A 27,327-nucleotide genomic window follows, 5' to 3' on the forward strand; every position below is an offset into this window, starting at 1 on the left:
CAAAAGAGGCACGCAGGCCGGCAAACAAAAGAGAGACAGATTAATAATGCGCGAGCATGCGCAGAAACAAAAGAAATATGCACGACCAGCTTTAACACGAACGAGTAGCGACAGCGATTTAAATAATAAAATTTCGGGGAAAAAGTACGAGATGTGTGAATTCGATTGGATGTTCTAATATGACTATAAAATGTGCTATGTGTGTTTTGTGAAAACAGTGCGGGTGAAAACAATTAGTTTACTCTCATGCCATATCAATTGGTTCGCGAGTGTTTGTTGATATATAAAATGTCAGTGTTGGACAATTTCTCCTAATATAAACACTTTGAGTCTACGTTTATTTGTGACGTAAATTTTTCGCGATCCTCATTCTTATTCCTTAGAATTTCCAACCGGAGTTGCGAGAAAAAAACGTTCGTTTATTATAACCTCAAACGTTCTTTCCGCAACCAGAAATTTTATAACGTGCAATTATATCAAAGAAAAAACACGCGTAATGGTTCTATGTAAACGAATTCAAATAAATTTTTAAAAACTTTTATCAAGTAAAGGCGTCTAATCCAATGTATTGTTGTCATATTCATTTAGTTTGGCTGTGCTCTTTGCATGGTTCTTTTTTCCACCTCCTTATTACAGTGTATCCATACCAATTTCTGTTCATTTCCTAGACAATATGTACGTTGTGTATTTTTTTTCCTCACATTGATTTCATCCGAATAATTTATAAATTTATAACGAAAAGTCGTCATGCAATTGTTTGTTCATACACACAAGTTTTAAAAACATATTTGGGCGAAGTAAATGCATAGATATTCACTTGAATTGTTACATGGAGAATTTGAGAATTTATTTCAATAAGTCATTAGGTGCCTAATATTTGTGATATCAAAATTTGTATCTTCAAAATGCAATGGACACCTCTAAAGTTTGACAATGTGATGAACCGACATGAATATTGAGTATTTCCATGCCATGTTTGTCATTGGCATTATGGGTTGAAAAATTAGTGTCTGTAAGTCTAGGTCTGATCATTTTTGAATTCGATCAAATGTTTGGTCGGCGTATAACCATGGAGCCATACGAAATTACACCATTTTGCTTGGTTTAACATACAGCATATTTCTTACTATTTTCTTGAATGTGAAATAATAAGTTTCGAAAATGTGGTTCAGGCAAGTTTGGAATGTTTTTCCCCGTAGTATCAAAGTTTGTATTAATGGTATACAACGAGCACCTGTAAACTTTGATATTTCTGTGAAGCGACAGGTGTACCAATCTTTTCACGTTTAGGTTTCGACTGTAATATATGAATGGAAAAATTCATTACTAATAAGAAGCTTTTAAATCCAAAAAAATCACAAGTAGACTACATACAGGTATGGCGCCCCCCACTCCTATCCCCACTCCTTCCCCACCACAACACCTACCCACTCCAAGCTATTTTTTCCCACTCCACAGGTAAATAGCTTGGTGGACAGGTGTGAGGGGGGAAGGAGGGGGATAGTGTGAGAAGTACCATACCTGTATGTAGTCTACTTTTTATGTTTTTACCTTATTTATTGAGATGATGATGAAGATGATGATGAAGATGATGATGATGATGATGATGATGATGATGATGATGATGATGATGATGATGATGATGATGATGATGATGATGATGATGATGATGATGATGATGATGATGATGATGATGATGATGATGATGATGATGATGATGATGATGATGATGATGATGATGATGATGATGATGATGATGATGATGATGATGATGATGATGATGATGATGATGATGATAATGCTGATGATGATGGTGGTGATGATAATGATAATGATGGCGATGACGATGACGATGATGACGATGATGATGAAGATAATGGTAGTCGTAGCGATAGTAAATAATTATGTTCGAAACACATATTGGTATTAAAATTTTTTTATTTTTTAGTTCAATTTGAAAAATTTCATAATAATTGCATTCAGTTCCGCTTTTTCTTCTTTCTCCTGCAACAGAAGAATTAAAAAGAAATGTTTCAATTCTGTTATTCTTTTGTTTAACAAAGTCTTCATGTGGAAAAATTGATTACTTACGGGTCTTCTATTTCTTCCTCCTCATTTTCGGAAAGTACAACTCTTTTCAAATTGGCGGTCAGCTTCTGTACATTCGGGGGTCGGGGCGAGTTGAAATCTATCGGAATCAGCATCCATTTATTTTTTTCTTCTTCTTCTTTCTTCCTGAAATACAGTGGCGTGCAAAAGTTTTGGGCCATCCTGCTTTTCATACATATTGTACAGAAATCCGATGGTGGGAGAAATATAAACAGGTGATTGCAACACGTATTAACTTATATTTGAATACAATGGGTTGTGTACATTGATATTCTTCTTAATAATTAATTTTTCGTCCATTTTTCTATTGATATCGGTTCAAAAATATTGGGCCACACACTATTCAGTATGAAAAAAATAACAAAAAATCTGAATATTAAGAAATTACATTTTGGGCTCTTTCACTTGATTCAATACTTTGTTGCCATACCCTGAGCAGCGATAACGGCAGCGCACCGACGAGGCATAGACGCAATTAATTGCGAGATTCGCTCTTGTGGCAAATTTTTCCACTCACATTGTAAATGGTTCCACAATTCCGTTTTGTTGGAGTGATTTTTTGTTCCAACACGATCCTTTAGGACTTGCAACAAGTGTTCAATCGGATTCAAATCCGGTGACTGCGATGGCCAGTCAAGAAGACGGACTTTTCGGCTTTGGAGAAAATTTTTCTCAAGACGCGAAGCATGTTTCGGATCATTATCGTGTTGAAAAATCCAGGCACGCGGCAAATTTTTCGTTGCAAATGGGAGCATATGGTCTTGCAGTATGTTCCTGTACATTGTAGCGTCCATATTGCCATGAATTTCCACCAATGGACCAACACCATCATCAGAAAAAGCTCCCCAAACTTTGATGTTTCCACCACCGTGTTTTACAGTGGGAATTTGATACCTTACGTTGTATCTGGTACCTGTTGGACGTCTTACGTACTTCCTACCATCACTTCCAAACAGTTGAAATTTCGATTCATCGGAAAAAAGCACTTTTCGCCAATCGGACGCCGTCCAGCGCTGATATTTTTTTGCAAAGTCCAACCTAGCCTTCTTATTCTTTTTGCTAATTAATGGTTTTCTAACACCAATACGTCCAATCAGCCCTGCAGCCTTCAGACGTCGAGATACCGTACTCCGACTAATATCTGCTAGATTTTCACTTCGTAATTCTCGTGAAACTTCTGCTGCAGTTTTTTGTGGATCTGCGACGCACTTTCTTTTTATAATTTTGTCGACACGATTCGAAGTTTTTCGTGGTCTACCGCTTCGTTTTTTGTCACTTAGTGAGTTTGTTAATTTATATTTAGCAATAATACGATTAACGGTACTTTTACTAATAGATAAAGTACTCGCAATATCACGAGAACTTTTCATTTGTGAAGAAAGTTTTAACACGATTTCACGAATCTGAATATTCGTGTGTTTCGGCATTGTTGCGAAAATGAGACTGATTTTCCACTGTGAGGTATGTTTTGGAACTAATGAGGACAAAAATGTAAACAAACCGGGCACATGGAGCCGCGGCAAGATAGCGGCCCAATACTTTTGCACACCAACGAAAGTCATTTCGCGTAGTACACGAAAAATACGCCATGAAAAATAGTAATATATGACGTTATTAACTATATGCTAACTGTTGTGGATTTTTCGAACGATGAACGAGTGGATAAATAAAATATTTGATCAATTAGTTGAAAAAAATAGGGTGGCCCGAAACTTTTGCACGCCACTGTAAGTAAAACGTATTGATTCATTAGTTGAAATTATAAACAATATCAAAATTTGTAAACGTTGGAAATAAAAAATCTGAGAATTTGGAATACGTAAAAAATTTGAAACATCTTAATATCAAATCATTGTCTTTTTATTAGGCTAAAATTTTTTCAATTAAAAAATCCAATGATTTTTTTCTATATATGGAGAACCAGAAATATAAACTTACTGCTTTTCTCTCTCTTGAATGACTCTGCGTTTTTTGAAAACCAGATCGGCCCATGATGAAGGCTCGGACTTCCTTTTCCCGCTGGTGCCGGTTTCTTTCGCTTTCCTTCTTTTCCTGATTGCCCGTGAACGAGCAGCGTTTTGTCGAGCTTCTTCATCATCAACCGCTCTCCGATAACTCCATACGTTTATCTTCGCAGCGGCCTGAAGTTCCGGTGTGATATCGTCGTACACCAAGTACACCCGTCTTTCCCCATCTGTTACTTCCACCCAAACATCTGGTTTTATCCATGGGTCAGATGGAGAAACGTAATCTTCGTAACGGAGCTCTGGAAAAAAACTCTGTTTAAAATTATGCCACTTATTTCGCACACTCACGCACAAACACTGCACAAATTCCCGAAATTTTTTTTTTTCAACTTTTCACTTACGCATTGTTTCACTTTTTTAACTCGATTCGAACACTTCAAATACGGGACTGCTAATGAGGTGAAGATCATCTAAATGAACGAGTTGGACACCTTGCTCCCCCACTCCATACAGCTGCTGAATTCGCAATTTGATGTCTTAGGCTTATTCCCACGAAGATATCTGAACTCGAGTCCGCAGCGCTGTCTTTTTTCTTTTTTCACTTGAGTTTTTTATTTGAAGGAATTTATTCGTTCGTATAATGGTTTTGAAGATTTTCATGTTTATAGTTATAATAGAAATTATTATTAAGCACTTATTGATTAAACCTTACTACTACAAATTATTTTCCAAAAATTAATGTGATTTTCCCTCGTAGACTGTTACGAGTTGACAAATTTCAAATCGGAACAGTGTAGTGATTTCAGAAATCACTGCTTCCATCGAATTTCGAACGAAATCAGGGTATTGTTCACCCATTTTTTGCCGAGTTTCTTCCATTATTTTTCCCAAGTAGTCTTCTGTCTCAAGGATTCGCATTACATCCTGCTGCCCGCCGCTTGCAATGTGGAGATCATGGGTGGTGGAGATTATGATGGTCACACACATATTTACTGCTGCACTCTCACGCTCAAGTTTTTGCACATGAGCGTCGATGCACTTGCTGACTTCTTTCAACTTCTTGAAGGTCGATCCCTGTAGGATAATATTGCACTGTCGAACTCCGGTGGGAACCTCTCCAATTGCTGGTATACTAGTGTTGCTGAAGCAGACTGCTGATTGTTGAAAGCAGGAGGTAAAAACGGTGTAATGCGATCCATGAACGATTTTTGTTCCAAGCATTCTTTCAGCGTCCCAGCGTGGCCCTCCAAAATAATGCGAAATTCGATCGTAGTCCGATTTAAAACTTTGCCATCCCTCGATATTGAGAGTTACTCCAATGAAAGAATTTGTCAACAATTTGATGATTGGTGTAAGAATTCTGGTTTTAGGAGAAAGCTCAAAACCTGATGCAATTATTTTCCCGAACGAATTATTCATCCCGTAAACAACTCCCATCACGAGCTGAGATGACGATGATGAAACTCGTTGCACCTCCGTCATTGTTCCGGTATACTCCATTTCTTTGATGCTTCAGGTTTGTAGACACTTGAAATAATGATAGCAGATCGGAAAGAAATTCCGATTTATATATTTTCCCCCACCTCTCACCGTCTCAATCACAACGTGATTGGATAAAAAAATGATATTTTTCATTATTTTTCGAAGTCAAACGCCGCCTCCGTTTTTGCGGCAATATATACATATATTCACATATGCATATATTGACACCTACTCACATGCTCGCATCTGGAGACAGAAGTCTCCTGAAGTTTTCGAGCACACGTGCAAAAATGCAGCGTCGACGTTATTTTCCTCGAGAGAGAAAAAAATGAAAGTAAAAATATCTGGTTAACAGTTCGCCACGTTTTTTGGTGAAATATGCAGAATCTCCGATCATACCGGACAACCTTGATAACCGAACTTGATCCTTCACATCCGTTCTACTCAGCATTAGACTCGATAGAATGTGGGAGTGTGATGGAAAATCATTCTACTTTTTGTATTTCGATTTAACTTCGATCCGTGTGAACGGAACTCGATCAGCATTTTATCCTCATATCCATGTAACGTTCTTCGGTGAATATGAATCCCTGTGAATTATTTTTTATTCCCCCCTTTTTTTCCTATACCTCGTTGGTATCATTTCGAGATGCAACGAGTGGAATTTTTCAATCTATTCAAATATCGAAGAACTCTTTTGAAAATCTTTCATTTGATTTCTGACATTCAAAGAGTTCGTTCGGTTAAAATGTCTCGAGTTATTCCACGATATTTATTGGGTGAATTATTCAAGTTTTTGGTGCGTCGTGTTCCGCGTTTAGCTTCAAGATGGACGGATGCTAAATAGAAGGAAATGATGTATCATTTACCTTCAGGTGTAGTGCTTCGAAAAATTCGTGGTGCTTTATTAGATTTATCGAAACGTGATATTATCTACGGCTGGAGGACGGGATATTTTCACGCTACTCCTCTGATTGATTCACTTGTCAAGGTGATACGTCGCCGAGGATGGAGTGATGATCCTGAGTTAGCAGGGATATTTGACGAACGGGGTAAGTGTCAAACAGTTTATGAATGCAGGTGTGAGTAAGCGAGTACAAGTGTGAAGTAAGCGAGTAAGTGAGAGTGTGAAAGTGAGTGAGAGTGTATGTGATTTAAATTCTCACTCAAATTCTCATAAAATCATTGTGTGTACAGTGCGACGATACCAAGAATTGTGTAACGAAGAGGAGCGTTACGATTTCAATGAAGAAGGACGCACAGATTCCGACGATCACGACATAGATGATACTCCTAAAGCCGAAGGTCATCCAAAAATCGATTGCTGGATCGATACGCGAGCCCCGGTAGTGATAAAGCCCTGGGAAATCAAGATAACGGGTCCATCGTATCGAATCGACGAGGAAATAGGGGACCAGGCGGTTGCAGGACCTTCAGGGATCGCTAGAACATCGGGAGTACGTCGTTTGAATTTTGAAATCAGCGATTCCAGCAGTGAAAGCAGCAGCAGTAGCAGTAGTGAAGAAGAGATCAGTGAAGAGGAGAGAGATGAATCTGATCACATGATAATGAGGCTGATGATGAGCTGGGAAGGATCGAGTGGAAGGATGACGAGGAACAATTTTCTGATGCCTCTGAAACCTCTGAAGCCGATTCAGGTAAGAAACAAAAACGCTCTTTCGTAAAATTCAAATAAATCATCAACTCCGGGCTCCTTTTCATAATCTTATGTATATAACGGAAATTGAAAAAATACAGGGTATTTTTCCGCGGAGAATGATTTTTTTGATATCGATCCTTTTATACGTGAGGCTGATAGGCGAATTTACAACGCTGAGAGGGTTCTAGAGCTATTGGAAACATCCGATGATAATGAGTGGGAGTAGAGATTGATCAACAAAAAAATTTTTTGTTAGTAATCACCTATGTTTTTCTTATGTTTTTACTATTTATCTGATTACTCATGATTAGAGTACTTATCTTTTTTTTTCATTTTTAGTTCACCAAACCGGCGGAGGAGAAGAATGGGGTGATATTCTGCCACCAGGCCAACGCTTCCAGATTTTAAGCGAAAGGGCGCGCTACTTTCGCCGTTTCAAAACACGAGGACGGGAAATTGTATTAAAACTGAGGAAACCTCCAGAAAACGCGGACCAGTTTTCTTGGATTCAGGGAGCGATGCGAGACGTTATGACTCATCTCACGGAATCATGCGAGCCTCACGATTACGCTGGACTGGAAATCAATTCTCCAGGATTTTCTCAAGGAGCAGCGTGGCTATCTTTTCGACCTGTACGTGACTTCTCGCTCGATGATATTTGGAAATTGATCAACGAAATTTCACAAAGCGCCCGTGAGTTTAGAATAGTTGATGATTCGTTAGAAATAAAAATGTGTATCGTTCGCGGCGTTCAGAGCGGTGGTCGTGGGGGCACTCCTCTCTCTCTCACGAAGAGGTAGCTAAACGCTCAATTCTACATATAGATAATCGCGATAATTTATGTTTACCTCGATCACTTGTCACCGCCTATGCTTACTCTGATCGAGGAGAATTGCGTACAGGAGAATTGCATAAAAATTGGCAAAAAATACGCGATTCTCGACGAGAATATCAACGCTCAGAAGCAATAAAACTAGTGCAAAAGGCTAACATCCAAATTCCATCTCGTGGATGCGGGCTACGCGAAATAAAATTATTTCAAAAATATTTTATTCGTGAGGGTGTTGCCATCGTAGTCTACGAATTTCTTTCGTTCGGAAAACGTACCCCCGCGTTGTTTGATGGAAGAGAAAATGTTATTTCAGAGTTCGGTCGAATAAAGCATACTTTGTTTATAATTTATTACGAGCGTTCCCGTCATTTCCAACCGATTTTAAATCTAGTCGGAGCTCTCAGAAGTCGAGGATTTTGTTCATTGTGCAACACTGGATATACTCGCGCGATCGAACATCGGTGCTCCAAAGAATGCTCACGCTGTAAATCAGTAGAATGTAGGGGTAATGGCGAGCCACTCACCCCGTGTAATGACTGCAATCGTTCATTTTTTGGAGTACAGTGTTTCGAGTTGCATAAAAAAGCTAGAGCACGTAAAGTCCGAGGATGTAAAAATAAGCAAGAATCTAGCGTTTGCGAAATGTTGAAAATTTGTCACTCTTGTTCTAGACATATTAAAAGCTGGTGCAAAACACCTCACGAATGTGGAGTGTCGTTTTGTAAAACATGCAAACGCGTACGCCCCACATCGCATAATTGTTATATTCCTCCGTTGAAAATTAAATCATTTGATCGGAAAAAATCAACGGAACGAAAAAATTTAGTGTTGCAATTTATTTTCTATGATTTCGAAACGCAGCAGCATACACGTTTACGAGGAGATAATTCTTCTCGTGTTCATGAACCAAATCTCTGTGTAGCTCAACGTGTTTGCCTCTCGTGTTTAAGCGATGAAATCATAGAAAATGAATGCGAAGTTTGTGGTCAGAGAGAATTTGTATTTCCCGACGACCCAGTAGGAAATCTTGTAAAATTGGCTATTAATTCAAAATTTGAGAAAATAATTTGCATAGCTCATAACGCTCGAGGATTTGTCGGTCAATTCATACTCCATTATCTCATTGAAGATCAAAAAACTCAAATGCCTACACTGATAATGAGAGGAACAAAAATAATTTCCATGAGAGTAGGAAATAGTATATTACACTACAAGGGCAGAAAGTTTGAAATTCAAGCTTTCAAGCGTCTGCCCGTGTGGTGTATACTATTTTTCTTTACAGCCGGTCGAAAGTACGTTTCTTCCGAAATGTTCATCTATCGATAGATGTTTTGATGCCTGCCCCGACATTTGCGGCACGAGCGAAGCGAGTGCCAGCTGGTCGGGGGCAGGCATCAATACAAAAAACAGCAAATATAATTAAATAAAGAGTTCAAACTCATGCCATTTTTATATTTTAGGTTATAAATAACGGAACAAGTATAAATAATCGAACGATACAATTATTATAGTTTAAAGAAGACTATGTCTAGTCGTCTGGAAATCGTATGAATAAGGTTATGTTATGAAAACAGCGCTAAACTGCTACAAGTCCGGATGGTCCGGACTACGGATTACGAAAGTACACACGACAAAAGTTCTCAGCAGCAATATATAATCCGGACGAATAGGCTAATGCTAAATATACGGTAACCGGACGATCAGACAATACGTTTAAAGAAAAGTGTGTCTTTCATAATGTGTCACTGCTTTTGTTAAATTTATTCCGCGCATTCTCATTTTTCGTTACATGCAGTTAACAATTTCTTTATGAATATTTCCCGCTACTATACTGTAACGTAACGCTCTTGCCGACCCGGCCTGAACGCCGCCACGCGTCGGTTCGAGCTACCTTAATTTCAAAAGGAGCAGGTATGAACGAGACGAGAGACGAGAATTGTTTTGATAAGATAACAAAATGAATTTATTAAACAATACTATTATGTTTTTACAAAATGATACGCGTTTTTTAATTTTAATTATGTTTTTACAAAATGATACGCGTTTTTAATTTTAATCTTTGTCTGTCCGCGTTGTTTAACCAAGTCAGGCGAGAGAAGACTCGAAAGACCCGGAAAAACGGAGCGTTTTACTGTATGAAATTTCGATTGAATTTTCAAATTTGTTTTTGTTTTTGTTTATACAATAAAGAACGCCTTATGGTTTATCGTGCCCCTGCTTATTCTATTGCCTCTCCTTTCCGCTTGCATGAGATTTTTCAGACAAAAAACAAACAAAAAATAATGAAATTCGCAACACTACTAATTGACAACCGATGTCCTGTAATCCTATCCGCTTGACCCTGAATTCTTACGCTTCCTAGCAATTCAAGAGTGTTGTACGCTTTTGTTTTTATCGATTATAATTTGATTAGATGATTTATCTTGACTTCGGAGTCGTACAATGGTTCAAATGGAGTGCGGATTATTGATTTATTTAATTCTAATGCTAATTAATTCGTTCGACCCAACCAAATCGGATAAATTATGAAACCATTTTGAATCTAATAATAATTAATCATAAAATCATTTATTTACCGCCTCTATTCTCAATAAACCCAAAAATGCTAGGTGGAAAGTTTGTGCTTGACCACGGGCCTCAAACGTCGCCGAATGGCGCCAATGCTCAAAAACACAAGACAGGTTAGGATGTGAACCCCAGACCACGGGCTTGATACGTCGCCGAGTCTCGCCAATGTCCTGAGCATTCACTAGGTTAGGTAATTTTGCCCACGGACCACGGGATCGATACGTCACCGAGTCTCACCAATGCCCCGTGCAGCAAAATTCGGAAATTATAGGTTATGTGGAATGGACCCTGGACTACGGGATCGATACGTCACCGAGTCTCACCAATACTCCAGGCATCCAAAGGAATAATAGGAAAAAGGATTTTAGGTTATATCAGAATAGAGTGTATTTTTCTATTTGAGTCTGCTAGTTCTTCTAGGAGATCCGAGTTGGTTCTAGAGGTAGGGTGAACTGCCACCGAATGAGCCGTGCACCGACTCTTATACCCCGTTCCCCACTCTAAATTCTCTCAAACGCCGAATTTCTCAGTTTCGGACGCGTTCTGCGCATTCTTTTGTAACGGGCTTTCCTATTGGCTCGCTGCCTTAATTCGCGCCTTGCTATTGGCTGATCGCTATTTTGCCCGATGCGCCGAATTCCGCTTTGATTAATTTTCCGCTCTACACGACTTAAAAATAATGAAATTTCAATGCCAATTCTTATTGTTTAATTATTTAAGCGATTTGGCTTCATTGTTTTATTTAATATCATTTACTTTAATTTTATTTGAAAAATCGTAAAAAGTCACGTTCGGGTCCTGTAGCCCATCGACGCTTATGCCTGCGCATGCGCTGTGAGCTCGCGTTTCTTTTTATTTGAAACTATACAAATTTGTTACCAATTTTAGTCTTTTCATTATTTTCCTCGGATAGCTGCCATTTTTCCCGTCATTTTGACCCTAATTACGTTCATATTAATTAATAAAAGGATTGGGAATAATTGAAAATAAAAATACAATTTTGGTTCGAATTTGGGGCTTGTGGCGCCGTTCAGTGCGTTGCCCGCCGGCTCGCTCGGGCCTTTGTGCCAGTAGCCAAGATGGCCGCCGGTCGGGTCGCACGCCCGTCATCGCGCCGCGATGTTTTTCACATGCGTAGTATCTAGTAGTTCGAGCGGGCTCGGGCCGCTACGCGAGTGTTACGTCTCAATACTTGATTCGATTACATTATTTTTTGTCGTCGCATCGATTTCATCTGGAAGAATAAATGCATATTATTCGCCCGGACATGTAGCAGTTTAGCGCTGTTTTGGTAACATAACCTTATTCATACGGTTTCCAGACGACTAGACACGGACTTTCTCAAAAACTGTGTAGGCAATATCGATTTAAACGTCAAACGTCAAAAAAATCACGTCAATAAAACTATGTCAAACCTTTCGGAATGCAGACAAAATTGTTTGCTCCCGCTGAGACAAATGACGCGCGTGCAGTTTTGACAGTGCAGAAATGTTGTACTTTCGGTACTAAAATTGGTGCAAAAACTGCGTACTTTCGACCGAGGTGTAAAGAAAAATCTGTTTTCTCGATAGTTTGAATTATTTGCCAATGTCTCTCAGTGCGCTACCCAAAGCATTCGTATTTGATGATATTGTGACAAAAGGTACATTTCCTCATCTGTTCAACACTCCAGAAAATCAAAATTATATCGGATCGTTACCAGCTTTGCACTTTTATTCTTCTGACAAAATGTTTACTGCGGAACGTAAGCGGTTCATGGCATGGTACCAAGAAACGAGTGACTCTGGATATATTTTTAATTTTGCTGAGGAATTTTTGCGATATTGTCGCGATGATGTATCAGTGCTACGTCGAGCATGCTTAGCTTTTCGTAAATTATTTATCCAATGCGGTAAAGTTTGCCCGTTTGCTGAAAGTTGTACAATAGCATCAGCATGTTCATTAGTATATCGCAAAAACTTCCTACCAGCGGATAAAATTGCACTATTACCCCCTGGAGGTTATCGATGGGCTGATAAACAATCTCGTAAAGCTGTTTCGTGGCTCGTATGGCTCGAGCGAGAAAATGGTATTATTATCACACACGCTGGTCGCACACGAGAGCAGCGTTTACCCCTGGGCTTACCTCCGGTAGACGGATATTACGAGGAGAACAATATTCGTCACGTCTTGCAATTCCATGGTTGTTATTGGCATGGATGTAAACGTTGCTTTCGTATAAATAGAGACAAACGAATGCGTTGTGATGATACAATGGATCAGCGATACGAGCGTACTGTTACGATATCAGCACGAATTAAAGAGCAGGGATTTTTACTAACAGAAATATGGGAATGCGAATATGATGCTATGTTGAAAAATAATGATGAAATGGCTGAATTTGTGAAAAATCACCCTATGGTGATTTCAGAACCGCTTGAGCCGCGTGAAGCATTTTTTGGAGGAAGAACGGAAAATTTTGTAAATATGTACGAAATAAAAGAAAGTGAAAAAATAAAATATGTAGATGTATGTTCATTATATCAAGAGACTCGGTAGAGTCTCGGGACAAGTACATTGACAGCCCTGTCGTCCGCTGGCCCGAGGCTCTCGCCGAGACTATACTTTCTCTGAATAAAACGATTCGCGGTGGTGGGGGTAAAATTGGCATGTGATTTTCTTTAATTGCGAAGCCTATGAGTTATGTACGACTTTGAAAATTGAACTTTCAGCTAATTAAGAAATTCTCTTTCGATTGCGCCCAAAATCAATACGATCGGTGGCGTAATTGCTGAGAAAAAACTTTGCACGGGCTCAAGATTATGCAAAAGTTACTAACACATCTATGGATTTACTGTGTCTGTACAGAACACCATCAAAGGCCTCTTGATGCCAGCTATAACCCATTTCTATGGAAGCTCGGGTCCCGGGATCCCGGCTACAGAAATAATGAGTTGTGATTGGTCAGGACACTTGCTGTACCGTTCCAGCGGAATACAGTTTATGAATATATATACAAGACCATCAGTCAGCCGTCAGTTATTGATGTTATAACAAACGGATTTTCGACATTACGAAGTGCGGGGTGACAAAAAAATATTTTTCATCTAATAAAGTGTTAAATATGTATTTATTTTATTAAAAATAGTGGTATGTGGTGTCATACAGTATTACGAAAACCAGACATATAGTGACTTTGACGTGATATATAATACATCCATCTGTCAGTTTTTGATGGCATGAGCAAATTAATAGCAACAGCGATCTGAATGATAAAATTTCGGAGAAATAGTGCGAGCTGTATGAATTCGATTCAAAATTCTTATATGACTATAAAAAAAAAAATGTTATGTAAGTTTTGTGAAAACCGTGTGGGTTAGTTTACGCTCATCGCAATCGGTTCGCGAGTGTTTGTTATATAGAACATATATTAGTATTGGGAAATTTCTCCTTGTACAAATTCTTTGATTTTACGTTTATTTATGACATAATTTTGTTGCAATCCTGGTTCTGGGTTCTTCAAAAATTTTCAACGGGAGTTATGTGAGAAAAAAAAACTTTCGCTCATTATAACCTCTCAAACGTTCTTTCCAAACAGAAATTTTATGTTGTGTAATTACATTATAGAAAAAATATGCGTGATTGTATGTAAATGAATGCAAATAAATGTTGAAAAACTTCGGTCAAGTAAAAGTGTCTAATTCAATGTATCGTTGTCATATTTTCTTTCATTACATTTGGCTGTGTTCACCGGGCCCTTTTTCCCACCTCCTTAGCTGACAGTGTATCCATACCAATTTCTATTCATTCTCTAGACAATTCGAGTGACATTCGTATTTCTATTTCCTCATATTGATGTCAATAAATTGGAAAATTCATATCAAAAAGTTTTCATGATTGCTTGTTTACAAACACGAGTTTTAAAATATCTTTGGGCCATGTAAATACATAGATATTCACTTGAATTGTTGCATGATGAATTTGGAAATTCATTTCAATAAGTCATTGGTTGCTTATTTTTCGTGATATCAAAATTTGTATCTTCCAAATGCAATGAACACATCTTAAGTTTGACAACATGATGAGGCTGTTACGTCCCAGGAGGGAGGATTAGCTGGGGGCGCACAGTCGCCGATTTAGAGGAGCAGAGTGTACGTTGAGTACCTCTGCCAGTGAGTCTTCTTTGGGACTTGTGCGAGGCCCGAGAACATATACTATATTTTCAGGTATACGTGACCTTTTTATTGAGGTTGTGCCCGCGAATTGGAAGGATTTTCCAGCTGTTGAGCGGTGTCGAAGGCTTCGCGAAATAAGTGTATGCGATGATATTTTGTTCACTACAAAATATATTGATGAATTTATTGGTTGACTATTACACTTATTTACACTTTGAAATTGAAATGTTTTTCTATGTACTTTTGAGTTAGCGATTATGACAGAGTTCTCCCAAGTGATTTTGGATTAGAGAGGGAGAGTTCTCCGACCTTAATTGTTTCGAGGTTCGCTGCTAACTGACTAACAACTAAGATTCTTAGCCTAGTTAGAGTTCGAGAGGAGGATGTGTTTTTTGGGGGTAGGATGCTGTAGAGGGGGTTTGTTCTCTGTGGTTTTTTAGTTTGGATTGGGTAAAAAGTATCGTCTGATTTGATGATTGGATTTGAATATGGGGGAGACTTTTCCGGAGATATGATTGGAGGAAAAGTCGCTCGAGATTTCTTAGAATTAGGGAAAGTGTGTTGAGCGGAGTTCTGAGATGTGCACGTGTTGCACTTGAGATAAGAGCATCTGTTTTCGGGACTCGTGGGAAACGCGAGTTTCGGAACGCGTCTCTGGAATTTTGTGTGGATTTAGGAAATGCTGCATTGATAATAAATTCAAGGATAGGAAATCGGTCTTGGACTGTTTATTTCTGGTTTTCCGTGCTCGTCTTGTAGGATTATTTATGGCGCCGGAACGTCGGGGAGAGTCTAGGGCACGCATTGTGAGTGTTTAAAGAATGGACAGTTGAGGAAAAAAATATGTGCGAGCGCCGAGTGTCTCGCAGGATGTATTTGTTATGGATGGTCTGGATACGCTCTGTGTTTATATATATTCTTAGATACGAACTATGTATCGACAAATGATGATAAAGGTTAGAAATATACTCGTGATAGCGTTTGAGTTGAAGAGAAAAAGTGAGGGGCGTTTAGCGTAATGCTAGGACGTAACACCTCCCTCCTTTAGATTGAGCGTCTCGCTCAATTAGATTAATCAAAATTTAATCGTGAGAGTTTATGAAGGATTGGTAATCATCGTTTGTCGATTTACACTGGAGTTAGATTTATTGAGCTAAATTCTTAAATCTTAAGATTACAATGTTGTTGTGACATTTATTTTATTGTCGTTTTACGTTCTTACTAATAGGCGTTTGAAGAATATTTGTCTGTTATTATTTATTTCCTATATGTAGTGATTAAGATATTCGTTGAGTTTCGACCAGTTGTTCTGGCTAATTTTCATTTGATGTGTTGTAAAATAACGAATTAAGGTATGTATTGTGTTACAATATGTGTTACAATATCTTAATCAATAATTTTGAGGTATTGTTTATTATTACATAGATTTTGTGTCTTCAAGATTATTGTTAATTATTTTTATTGTTCTTATATGAAATGTATATATATATATATATTCTAGTTTAACATTGGTATAATTTTCCTGAGTTTCAGAGTTCGATGGGGGTATTCGAGGTGGGGTTGCTTTTCGCTTCATTTCAGCGTAGGAGTGGGATGTGGGACTAAGGGTTTGTCTTTAGTGATGGTGGGGACTAGAGGTACGACTACGTTTTTTGGTGTCTTGACCAATAAGCGATGGCGATAGTTATATGTCTAAAGGTGGGTGTACTTGTTCGTGCTTATTTAGTGTGGTTCGAGTAATTTTCCCCATGATCCTGAAAAGCTTCCGATTTTATGAGTCTCGAGAAGTTTTAAATGATACTTAATGTGCTATTTTTGCTCTGTCACAATGAATGATTTTCCTCTTTTTGTTTTCGAGCTCGATTTCGATATCATTTTGTTCTGGGAAGGTGCGTGTTATTAGGTAAGGACCTTTATAGTTGTCATCGAATTTTCCGATCTTTGGATTCTTTACTAAATAAATTTTTTCGCCGACATTAAATTTTACTTGATGGATATTTCTATCGTAATAGGTTTTCGATTTTTGTTTTGCGGCTTCTAAATTGTTTCGCGCTAATTTTCGTACTTCTTGTAATTGAGTCGCGAGGTTTTTCACGTGATCATCGAACGTGATGAAATCGTCCATTTGTGTGAATTGAGATGGAAGACGAGGTTCTTTGCCAAAGACTAGACGGTATGGCGAGAATTTTGTGCCTTCGTGTATGGTCGCGTTGTATGAAAGTGTTGCTGGCTTAAGCCATTTATGCCAGTCTTTTTTGTTGGTATAGTGCTTCAGGTAATCTGTGAGTACCTGATGGCTTCGTTCAAGGGACCCGTTTGACTGTGGGTGAAAGGCTGTAGTTTTGATTTGTTTAATTTTGAAGATTTTTGTTAACTGTTTCATGACGCGGCCAATAAACGCTGCTCCTTGATCTGTCAAAATTATTTTTGGACAAGTGAAAACACATATGAATTCTGTTACCAGTGCGTCTGCGATTTCGTTTGCTGTCGCGCTCATGAGCGGAATTGCGAAGGAGAATTTCGAGAGATTATCTTGAATGGTGAGGATAAAACGATGACCTAGGGTTGATACCGGTGTTATCGGTCCGACTATGTCCATTGCGATCTTATCGAATACGTCGATCGGGGTATCGGTAATGACCATAGGTTGTTTCGTTTTTATTCGAACCAATTTTCTCCTTTGACAACTTTCGCATTGCCTGACGTAGTCTTCTACTTGTTTTTTTAGATTGTCCCAAAAATATCTTTGACGGATTCTATTATATGTCTTGGTGACGCCTTTGTGGCCTGCTACCGGGGAGTCGTGGCACTCTCTTATTATTTCTAATCTGTGCTCTTGAGGTGGAGTTGTAATCTCGTCTTTACATATTTTTATCTGGATTTTTGAATGTGCGAAAATTTCGCGTATGAGATTTTTTATTTTGATCCAAATTGAAGGGTCGAAATTATTTCTTTTTTGAGAAATTGCTGCTGAATTCAACTTTAATTCTTCCATCTTGATTCTGAGATTTTTTAATGATTTTGTGAAATTTTCTAGAGTGATGGGTGATGAATCGTTTTCTTGAATGACTAAGCCAAATGTCTTTTTATTTTTAGAGCCTGAAACTAGTACTTGACCTACTTCCAGTTTGTTGGAGGGGGATAAGGTGAGGAAGCCTAGTTCGATTAGTCTCTTGCCAATCTCGCTTGACACCGTACCGTCTGCTGAGATGAAACATATATAGTTGTCTTTGACCATTTCTAAATTGTCATTTGTTTCGATAATATTGACGGTGTCGATTTCTGTGCCGCTATCGTTCACGATATTTGGGGTGCCTCCCGCTGGAGGGGGAGTTTCACTCGGAGGTTGTGTGACGATATTTACGGTCGGTGTAAGGGGTTCGTGCCTCTGGGGGTTTGACGGTACTTCGTTCTCGTGCAATAATTCAAAATTGTTTTCGTTGTGGAGGCTTAGCGGCCTTTCGTTTTCGGACGACGCTTCTTTGTCGTTTTCGTTTTCCGGGGATATGCAAATTTCGTCTTCGATGACTGTGTCGTTTCGTTTAAGAACTTTATGAATTTTATCCGTGCGTTTTTGTTTTTTGTTTTTAGGAGGGTTTGCTGGAATGCTCGTCGTTGATACGACTGCAGGCATTATTCTTTGGGGTGGGCTAAGCCCGGTTTTGTTTGAATCTTGGATTTGTTTGGTGTAGTTTTTATATTCATGCGTGTGTTGTCCCGCTTGTAAGCAATATGTGCATTGCTTTGGTTTTCTTTCTCTTGACGATCTACGAGTCGGTAACAATGGTGGTTTTTTCATTCTTTGCTTCTTGAGGGGCTTGGGAATTTTCCACTGATCGTTGTGAACCGTATTTGCCATTACTACGGGGTCTTTACTGTCTTTTGGGGATTTAATGTGTGTTAAAATGGTATTTTCTTTATTTTCTATGGCGTTAGGCTTTTCGTTCGAGAGCGTTGTGCATATTAAATTTGTGTCAGGTACCGTTTTTTCGTTAGGGGCTTTTTCTTTCCCGTTTAGATCACTTGGTGTTTCCTGGCTGTTTTCGGGGTTCTGTGTATCGCATGTTTGAGACTGAGTTTCGCTCTTTTGGGTTTCCCTATCTGGATTACTCCCTGATTCGAGAGAGCTTGTGGTGCTGTGCGATTTTCTTTTCGTACGTTTACTAGGGGGCGGTGTGAATTCTGCCGTTTTTTGTGTACGTTTTTCTAAAGGTTTTTGTGGGATCTCAGTTATTCTTGGTGACATATGGTCACTGAGAATTGGAGGGGTTTGAGGAGTAAAGTACAGGGATTTTTCGTCGGATTCTGTGCTGGATTCGGCCGAAGGTGTGTTTGGACAATGTGGTGATGTGACCTCCATTGATTCAGCAGGGTTAGAGTTTTCGGAGTGTATATTTTCGAGGGTTATGAAGGATTTGTCCTGTTCCTCAGAAATTTTCTGATCCGAGGATGGGCAAATCTCTTGATCTGTTGCAATTGAAGAGACCGCGTCGACTGTATTGTCTTCGCATTCTTCTGAAGAAGAGGGAGATCGATTTTTATGAGTGCTGTAGGATTTGTGTCGTTTATCGCGATCTTTCTTCTTCATTAGGATTTTCCTTTTACATCTATCGTATTCCGAATAGAGTTCTTGGTTTTCTGAATTGCTACTTTGAGATTTTTGTTTTTTGATTGAATTAAGAGACAAATTCGCGTCGCGTTTTGAGTTGGTTGATTTGGACGAATTTGTTTTTAGATTTTTTGATAAATTCGTGTGATGCTCTGAGTTTGAAGATTTAGACGAATTTATTTTTAAATTTTTTGATGAATTCGTATGATGCTCGGAATTTGAAGATTTAGACGAATTCTTTTTTCTTTGCAAACTTGTATGAGGGTTAGGGTTAATTGATTTAGACAAGTTTGCTTTTTGATTTTGCAACGAGTTCGTATGATGCTCTGTGCTACTAGATTTAGACGAACTTGTTTTTTCTTTTTGCTCTCGTAAATTCGTATGATGCTCGGAATTAAAAGATTTAGACGAATTTATTTCTTCGAGCTCTGGATTTAGGATGCTCCCATTATTGAGGCATATATCAGACGATTGATCAGATCGCTGATGATTTAGGATTTCGTTTGTTTCTTCGCCAACTTGATTAACGTACGTTTCTCTAGGAACTTCCGTATCCGTGTAATCAGTTAGTTCTGAAACAGGGTTTGATGTGGAGGGATCTTTTTGATCACCTTCCGAATTAGAGAAAGAAACTTTGGGTCTCTTTAAGTTTTTGTCTGAATTTGAAACAGACGAGTATGTTCTGGCGATACCTGGGTTCAAGCTTAATAGCTTTCCACCTGTAGGTGTCTGACTGATTCGCCATTTGAGTTTTATCGGGAGAGTTATTGGATTACGCGATAGTGCGTCAGCGTTTGTGTTTATTTTTCCCGGTTTGTATTCGATTTTATATTCGAACTCTTTTAATCTTTCTCTCCATCTCAGTACACGCGACGTCGGGTCACTCATTGAGTCGATCCAAGCAAGTGGTCGGTGATCCGTTAGAAGTAAGAATTCCCTGCCATAAAGGTAGGGTCTGAAGGTTTTTATTGCGAAGAGCACTGCGACCATTTCTTTTTCGGTGGTGGAGTAGTTCCGTTCCGCTTTGTTTAGGACCCTTGAGGCAGCAGCCACCATAGGGTCTTGACCGACTTTGCCTTGTGAAAGAATTGCACCAACCGCATAATTAGATGCGTCGGTTGTCACGATGAAGGGTTCGGAGAAATTTGGGTATTGAAGGATTGGAGCAGAGCACAGCTTATCGCGTAGCGTTTCGAATGCTAATTGATGTTCTGAATTCCAGTGGAATTCGACATTTTTGCTCGTTAGATCTGATAATGGTTTTGCTATTGCTGCGAAATTTTTTATGAAACGCCGGTAGTAACCTGCAAGTCCTAAAAACTCTTTAACGTTTTTTGGGGTTTTTGGTACGTTAAATTTTTGAACCGCTTCGATGTTTTTAGGGTCGGGCTTTACGCCATCAGCTGATATAAGGTGACCTAGATATCGTACTTCCGTTCTTAAAAATTCGCATTTATCGGTTTGGAGAGTAAGATTAGCATTTCGTAGACGTTCGGCCAATTTTTTGAATTTACTATTGTGTTCGTCTAAGGAACGAGCGTAGATGACTATGTCATCCAGGTATACGAACAGTTCATTGCCCTGAAGACCTTTAAGTACGAGGTCCATTAGGCGCTGAAAGGTTGCTGGTGCATTCTTTAGACCGAATGGCATTCTGTTAAACTCGTAGTGACCGTGGGGGGTTGTAAAAGCTGTTTTATGTTTATCTGCTGGATCCATCTGTATTTGGTGGAATCCAGATGCTAAATCGAAAATTGAAAAGTATTTTGCTCCGCCGAGTTGATCAAGGATATCGGTTATTAAGGGTAAAGGATAAGCGTCTCCTATCGTGACTTCATTGAGTTTTCTAAAATCGATCACAAGTCTCCATCTTTTATTTCCTTTTGAGTCTGCTTTTTTCGGAACTATCCACACCGGTGAATTGTACGGAGATTTAGATGGTTCGATTATATTGAGTTCTAATAAATCGTTAATTTGTTTTTCGATCTCTGGTCTTTGAAAGGGTGGATGTCGGTATTGTCTCGTGTTGACAGGTCTGTCGTTCACTGTTAAGATTCGATGCTTGCATTCGCTAGTTGGTTTCAGAGGGTCGCCCGGTAAATGAAAGAGGTCTGCGTTTTCTGCAACGAGTGCATTTACCGCGTCTCGCTCTTCGACATTGAGGTGGTCGAGGCGCAAAAGGTTTATCACGTTTTCTACACGATTTTCTCGCGTCCGAGAAGGGATACTATGTATTTTAGCTTTGCCAATTGCGGAATCTTCGTTCTGTTCCTCGTTTTCATCCGTACTCATATCAAAAGGATAGAGGGATATAACGGGAACGTCCACTTTAACGTCTTTGTCAAGGGTATTGATAGCGTAAAGGTAAGCTTTGCCGTCGGTGTTTTTCACCAATGCTTCGCCTGCGTAAACGCCTTCTGGAAATCTTATGCGGGGTACGTAGCCTGTCTCTAGAGTATTTCCCACTCGAACAAACATGACCATTTTCTGTCTGGCCCGCAGAAGAAATGATTCGGTGTTTGTAAATGGTACTTTTACATCATTGATTTGCACGCACCTCTCCATCCAGTCAATTTTACCGTTGCTATTACCGAGGGTCTCATGACCAAGTATTGCATCAAATTCTACAGGAAAATCGTCGCCTACAACGTGAAACATTTCCGGTTTTCCATGAATAGCGATGTTAATTTGACCGAGAGTTTTAGGTCTATCGGAACTTGAGATTCCGTATAGTTCGTAAATGATTGATTCGTTTATTGTATTTTTATCTGCGATATTTTGAATTTTGACTAGATTTAATTGCGATCCCGAGTCAGCGAGGAATAGGGTTTGTTCTTTGATTAAGTCCCGTGACTCTAATACGATGGTTGGCGCGTTATAGTTATGAGAAGACGCGCTGAGATTGCAATTAGCCCGAAGGATATTTCGTTTTATTTCTTCGGGTCTTTCGGATTTTGGTGCCTCTACTGATTCTGTCCCGTCGAGGCACCTGGCCGAGGGGTCGTTGACTCGTTTCCCGGCTGGTTACCTGCATTCGCCGCAGCCTTTTTGCCGTTATTGTACGCTCTCCTACGACAGTCGTTTATTACGTGTCCCGGTTTTTTGCAATAGTTGCAAGATACGCTACTTTTGTTTTCAGTCGTTTGTTGTTGCTGTAATTGTTGAGGTTTTTGTTGTTGTTCTTGTTGTTTGTTTTGTTTTGCAAGAGCGTAACAGTCGTCCGTAACGTGATTTGTTTTCTTGCAAAATTTACAAAGTTTACCGGTCGTGTTTGCGTTTTGCATTGATTTATTATTTGAGTTTTTATTATCTTGCGAACTAATAGGGAGGCAGGTTGATTGATTTTTGTTATTTCTTTCTATTGGTCCTACTAGTTTTTCGATTTCGATTGTCTGTTGATAAATACTTTCGAGGGTAGCGAAGACTGTGATAGGTATGTGAGCGCTGTAAGCTGGGTTTACGCCTCTACGGAATTGATTTATTGCCATGTCTCGAGCGTAATTTTTTGCTCCTTCCGGGTCTTGCAACTTTGACAAGCCGATGGACTGTTGAGTTTGAGTAAGATGCAAGTTGATTCGACTATAGAAAGCGAGCAATGTTTCTTTATCTTTTTGTTCGAAAGTGTTTAATTCCTCGAGCCACGCGAACAAGGGTTTCGATGTAATGAATCTACTTCTCAAAATGTTGATGAGGTCATCGATTGTTGAAATTGTAAAACTTTCTAGACTTTCGCATGCAACGCCTTTGCATTTACTTCTCAGTAATGCGACTACTGGTCTTTCGCCAATCGCTTGAGTGTATTCTCTTGCGGATTCACAATAATTAATAAAAGTATTGAGGGAACATGTTTTTGTTGTACCATCGAACTCTGGTACATACCTAGTGAAATCTTTATAATTCGCATGTATGGGGTATGGTGTGTTTTCTGGTGCTCGATTAGCATTGACATGTTGGGGAGCTTGACGTTGAATATTATCTGCAATATATCTACTGAGTACATCTATATCTACATTAACTTGTAGAGGGTTGGGATTTGGTCCAAATTCATTCTGTGGATTCGGCTGACCTGCGTTATCTTGATTTGGCGGTCCGCCCTGTCCGTAGACGTTCATGGGGTTTTGGTCTTCGTTGGACATTGTGAGTTTTATGACTTACGTTACGAAGATCTTGTAGTCGGGTGACGCGTGCCGATGAACCTGTTGTTGAGTTGTGGTGATGATCCTGCTAGTGGTCTACCGCTGCTGGTGTTTTTGACCTGCTCTTCGATGATGCCGATGGTTTATGGCTCTGTCCCTCCGATGGCTTGGAGTACTCGTACGTGTTGGAGGAGATTTCTGGAGTTCGTTGATACTTGTTGATGTTTATTTTCGATGTTGTCCTTCGGTGTGAATTCCGTTGACACCAATTTTAAATATAAAATTAAAAGTGGTGGGTTTTTGTTGGTGTTTTCCGATGCCACCAATTTGGAGATAAAATTGAAGAATTGGTGTTTGCTGATTTTTGTTGTTTTCCGTTGCCACCAGTTTTGAAGATAAAATTAAAAATGGTGTGTGTTGATTTCCTTGTTGGTTTCCGCTGCCACCAGTTTTTAATATAAAATTAAAAAATGGTGTTTTTTGTTTTTTTTTTTTTTGGTTTCCGCTGCCACCAGTTTTTAATATAAAATTAAAAAATGGTGTTTTTGTTTTTTTTGTTTCCGCTGCCACCAGTTTTTAATATAGTAATATGTTACGTCCCAGGAGGGAGGATTAGCTGGGGGCGCACAGTCGCCGATTTAGAGGAGCAGAGTGTACGTTGAGTACCTCTGCCAGTGAGTCTTCTTTGGGACTTGTGCGAGGCCCGAGAACATATACTATATTTTCAGGTATACGTGACCTTTTTATTGAGGTTGTGCCCGCGAATTGGAAGGATTTTCCAGCTGTTGAGCGGTGTCGAAGGCTTCGCGAAATAAGTGTATGCGATGATATTTTGTTCACTACAAAATATATTGATGAATTTATTGGTTGACTATTACACTTATTTACACTTTGAAATTGAAATGTTTTTCTATGTACTTTTGAGTTAGCGATTATGACAGAGTTCTCCCAAGTGATTTTGGATTAGAGAGGGAGAGTTCTCCGACCTTAATTGTTTCGAGGTTCGCTGCTAACTGACTAACAACTAAGATTCTTAGCCTAGTTAGAGTTCGAGAGGAGGATGTGTTTTTTGGGGGTAGGATGCTGTAGAGGGGGTTTGTTCTCTGTGGTTTTTTAGTTTGGATTGGGTAAAAAGTATCGTCTGATTTGATGATTGGATTTGAATATGGGGGAGACTTTTCCGGAGATATGATTGGAGGAAAAGTCGCTCGAGATTTCTTAGAATTAGGGAAAGTGTGTTGAGCGGAGTTCTGAGATGTGCACGTGTTGCACTTGAGATAAGAGCATCTGTTTTCGGGACTCGTGGGAAACGCGAGTTTCGGAACGCGTCTCTGGAATTTTGTGTGGATTTAGGAAATGCTGCATTGATAATAAATTCAAGGATAGGAAATCGGTCTTGGACTGTTTATTTCTGGTTTTCCGTGCTCGTCTTGTAGGATTATTTATGGCGCCGGAACGTCGGGGAGAGTCTAGGGCACGCATTGTGAGTGTTTAAAGAATGGACAGTTGAGGAAAAAAATATGTGCGAGCGCCGAGTGTCTCGCAGGATGTATTTGTTATGGATGGTCTGGATACGCTCTGTGTTTATATATATTCTTAGATACGAACTATGTATCGACAAATGATGATAAAGGTTAGAAATATACTCGTGATAGCGTTTGAGTTGAAGAGAAAAAGTGAGGGGCGTTTAGCGTAATGCTAGGACGTAACAAGGCAACACGTATATTGAGTATTTCCAGACCATGTTTACGATTGACATTATGGATTAAAAAATTCATGTGTGTGAGTCTACGCCTGATCATTTCTGGATGTGATCAAATATTTTGTCTGTGTATAACCATGGAGACATACTAAATTACACTATTTGATTTACTTCAACATGCAGCGTATCTGTCTGTCACTTTTTACACTATTTGATTTACTTCAACATGCAGCGTATCTGTCACTTTATTTATTGAATATGCCATAATAAGTTTCAAAAATGTGGTTCGGGTAATTTTAAAGTTTTTTGCCCCATAGCACCAAAGTTTGTATTACTGGTACGCAGCGAATACCTATGAACTTTGATATTCTTGCGAAGCGGTAGGTGTGCCAATCTTTTCACTTTTTGGTTCCAACTGTAATATATGAATGAGATACATGAAACAATTATGCGTTCTGTTCACTTTCAAGTGCGCTGTCTTTTTTCCTTTTAGTTTTGGCATAATAAATTTTATGAATCGGTGGTAATTTTTTCTGTCTGTACCAAAATTTAGATGAATAAATCGCAGCGAATACTTGCAAATTTGGAAAATTCTGTGTATTGACATGCATGCCAGGTATTAGTACTTCCTTTTTTTGATTATGGAATATGGATATCTACAAATAATAAAAATTATACATGAATTATAGGATTTGGAAATGGATTATAAATAATAATCAATAATAAAAAATAATGATGAATGATACAAAAAGTCAGCGATGGCCTGTTTATGAATGGCATAAGAAGTTATGTTTTCAAAATGCAATGCTCATATTAAAAAGTAAGCAATTCTGTTGGTCTTGACGCACTTCATACTTTTTCTTTTGTCCGGTTGAACCTTGGTGGCTACATGCAGAGTTTGAAAATTTTGTGCATCGACGTGGGTGCGTCAACTTTCTATCTCTGGGAATGATAATACGAATGGAAAAGATTGCTTCAAAAAGTCCTTGGAAGCACGTTTTTTAATGAAATAAAAATAACTAGCATTAGAATTCATTAAACATATGTGAAAATTGCGAATTCTGGTGGACTTGGTGAACATTATATATATTTTTTTCTTTCTCCTTCTGTCAAATTTTAAGGAAAATCAATCGAAAAATTCGTTTCATTGAAAAATCTTCATGTTTTCTTTATTCACAATGATTTCATCAAAACAGATGAAAACAAAATTTATAAATGAAGGGGGAAAATTCCACAATGATACAAAATATTGAAAAACCTTACGGAATATGATTTTAATCCCAAAAAATTATAGACACGTTCGAAATGGTTGAAAAATTGAGGATATCACTTCAAACATTCGAAGAATATCAAACTGTTATAAATTGTACAAAACTTAAAGAAAATCATTGGAGAAAGGAGAATTATTTTTAAATATCACAATAGAAACATTGGAGAACTTGAGAAAATCTTATTTAAGAATATTTTTTGTGGTTTAGAACTACCACAGAAAAAAGATTTGATATCAAGCCGTAAAAATCCTTTCTCGGAGAAAAAAAATTTGGACAATTACATTGATGATCGCTCGTTTTCGCATTATACCAAAAAAAATGTAAACAAAACTTCTTAAATCACACAACAAAAATGATTTCGAACCGTAAGAAAATATCAAATATATTACAATCCTACAGCATTAGTGTATAATGTTCTTCACTAGTATACTGATTGTGCGGTATCAGTCTTTTTTCAACGAATCAGATGTTACAAGCCAAAATCATATCTCGGCCTCCAACCCGCTTTCCACCGTGCTTTTGGGTTCCTAATTGACAAAACATATTAGAGTACAAGGAAAAAAATCGCTGAAGTCCAACAACAGACCTGTGACGAAATATTTCCAGTACAATTTTGACGAAAAATAGGTCTTTTTTCGTGAAAACCAACGTTATAAGCCGAAAATTATATCTCGGCCTCCAACCCGCTTTCCACCATGCTCTTTGGTTCTTAATTGACAAAACATATTAGAATACAAGGAAAAAAATCGCCAAAGTCCAAGGACAGACTTGTGACGAAATATTTCTAGCACAATTTTGACGAAAAATAGGTCGTTTTTCGTGGAAACCAACGTTATA

The 27,327-nt window shown here is 38.6% G+C and overlaps 1 protein-coding gene across 8 annotated transcripts in view; it reads right to left on the reverse strand.

Moving 5' to 3' along the window:
- Window positions 1–27,327, reverse strand: part of rdgB (retinal degeneration B) — a 1,063,172-nt gene that overhangs the window by 882,456 nt on the left and 153,389 nt on the right. Inside the window, exon 1 of one of the 8 annotated variants that reach the window (XM_043425618.1) lies at window positions 2,092–2,108. The exons of the other annotated variants lie outside the window; for them this stretch is intronic. The gene's annotated coding sequence lies outside the window, so the exon portion shown is untranslated. Of the gene's footprint in view, window positions 1–2,091; window positions 2,109–27,327 lie in introns of those variants that run through there. 8 annotated transcript variants of the gene reach the window in all.

The sequence above is a fragment of the Venturia canescens genome, chromosome 8 (genome assembly GCF_019457755.1).
Source record: "Venturia canescens isolate UGA chromosome 8, ASM1945775v1, whole genome shotgun sequence".
Classification (NCBI taxonomy): Eukaryota; Metazoa; Arthropoda; class Insecta; order Hymenoptera; family Ichneumonidae; genus Venturia; species Venturia canescens.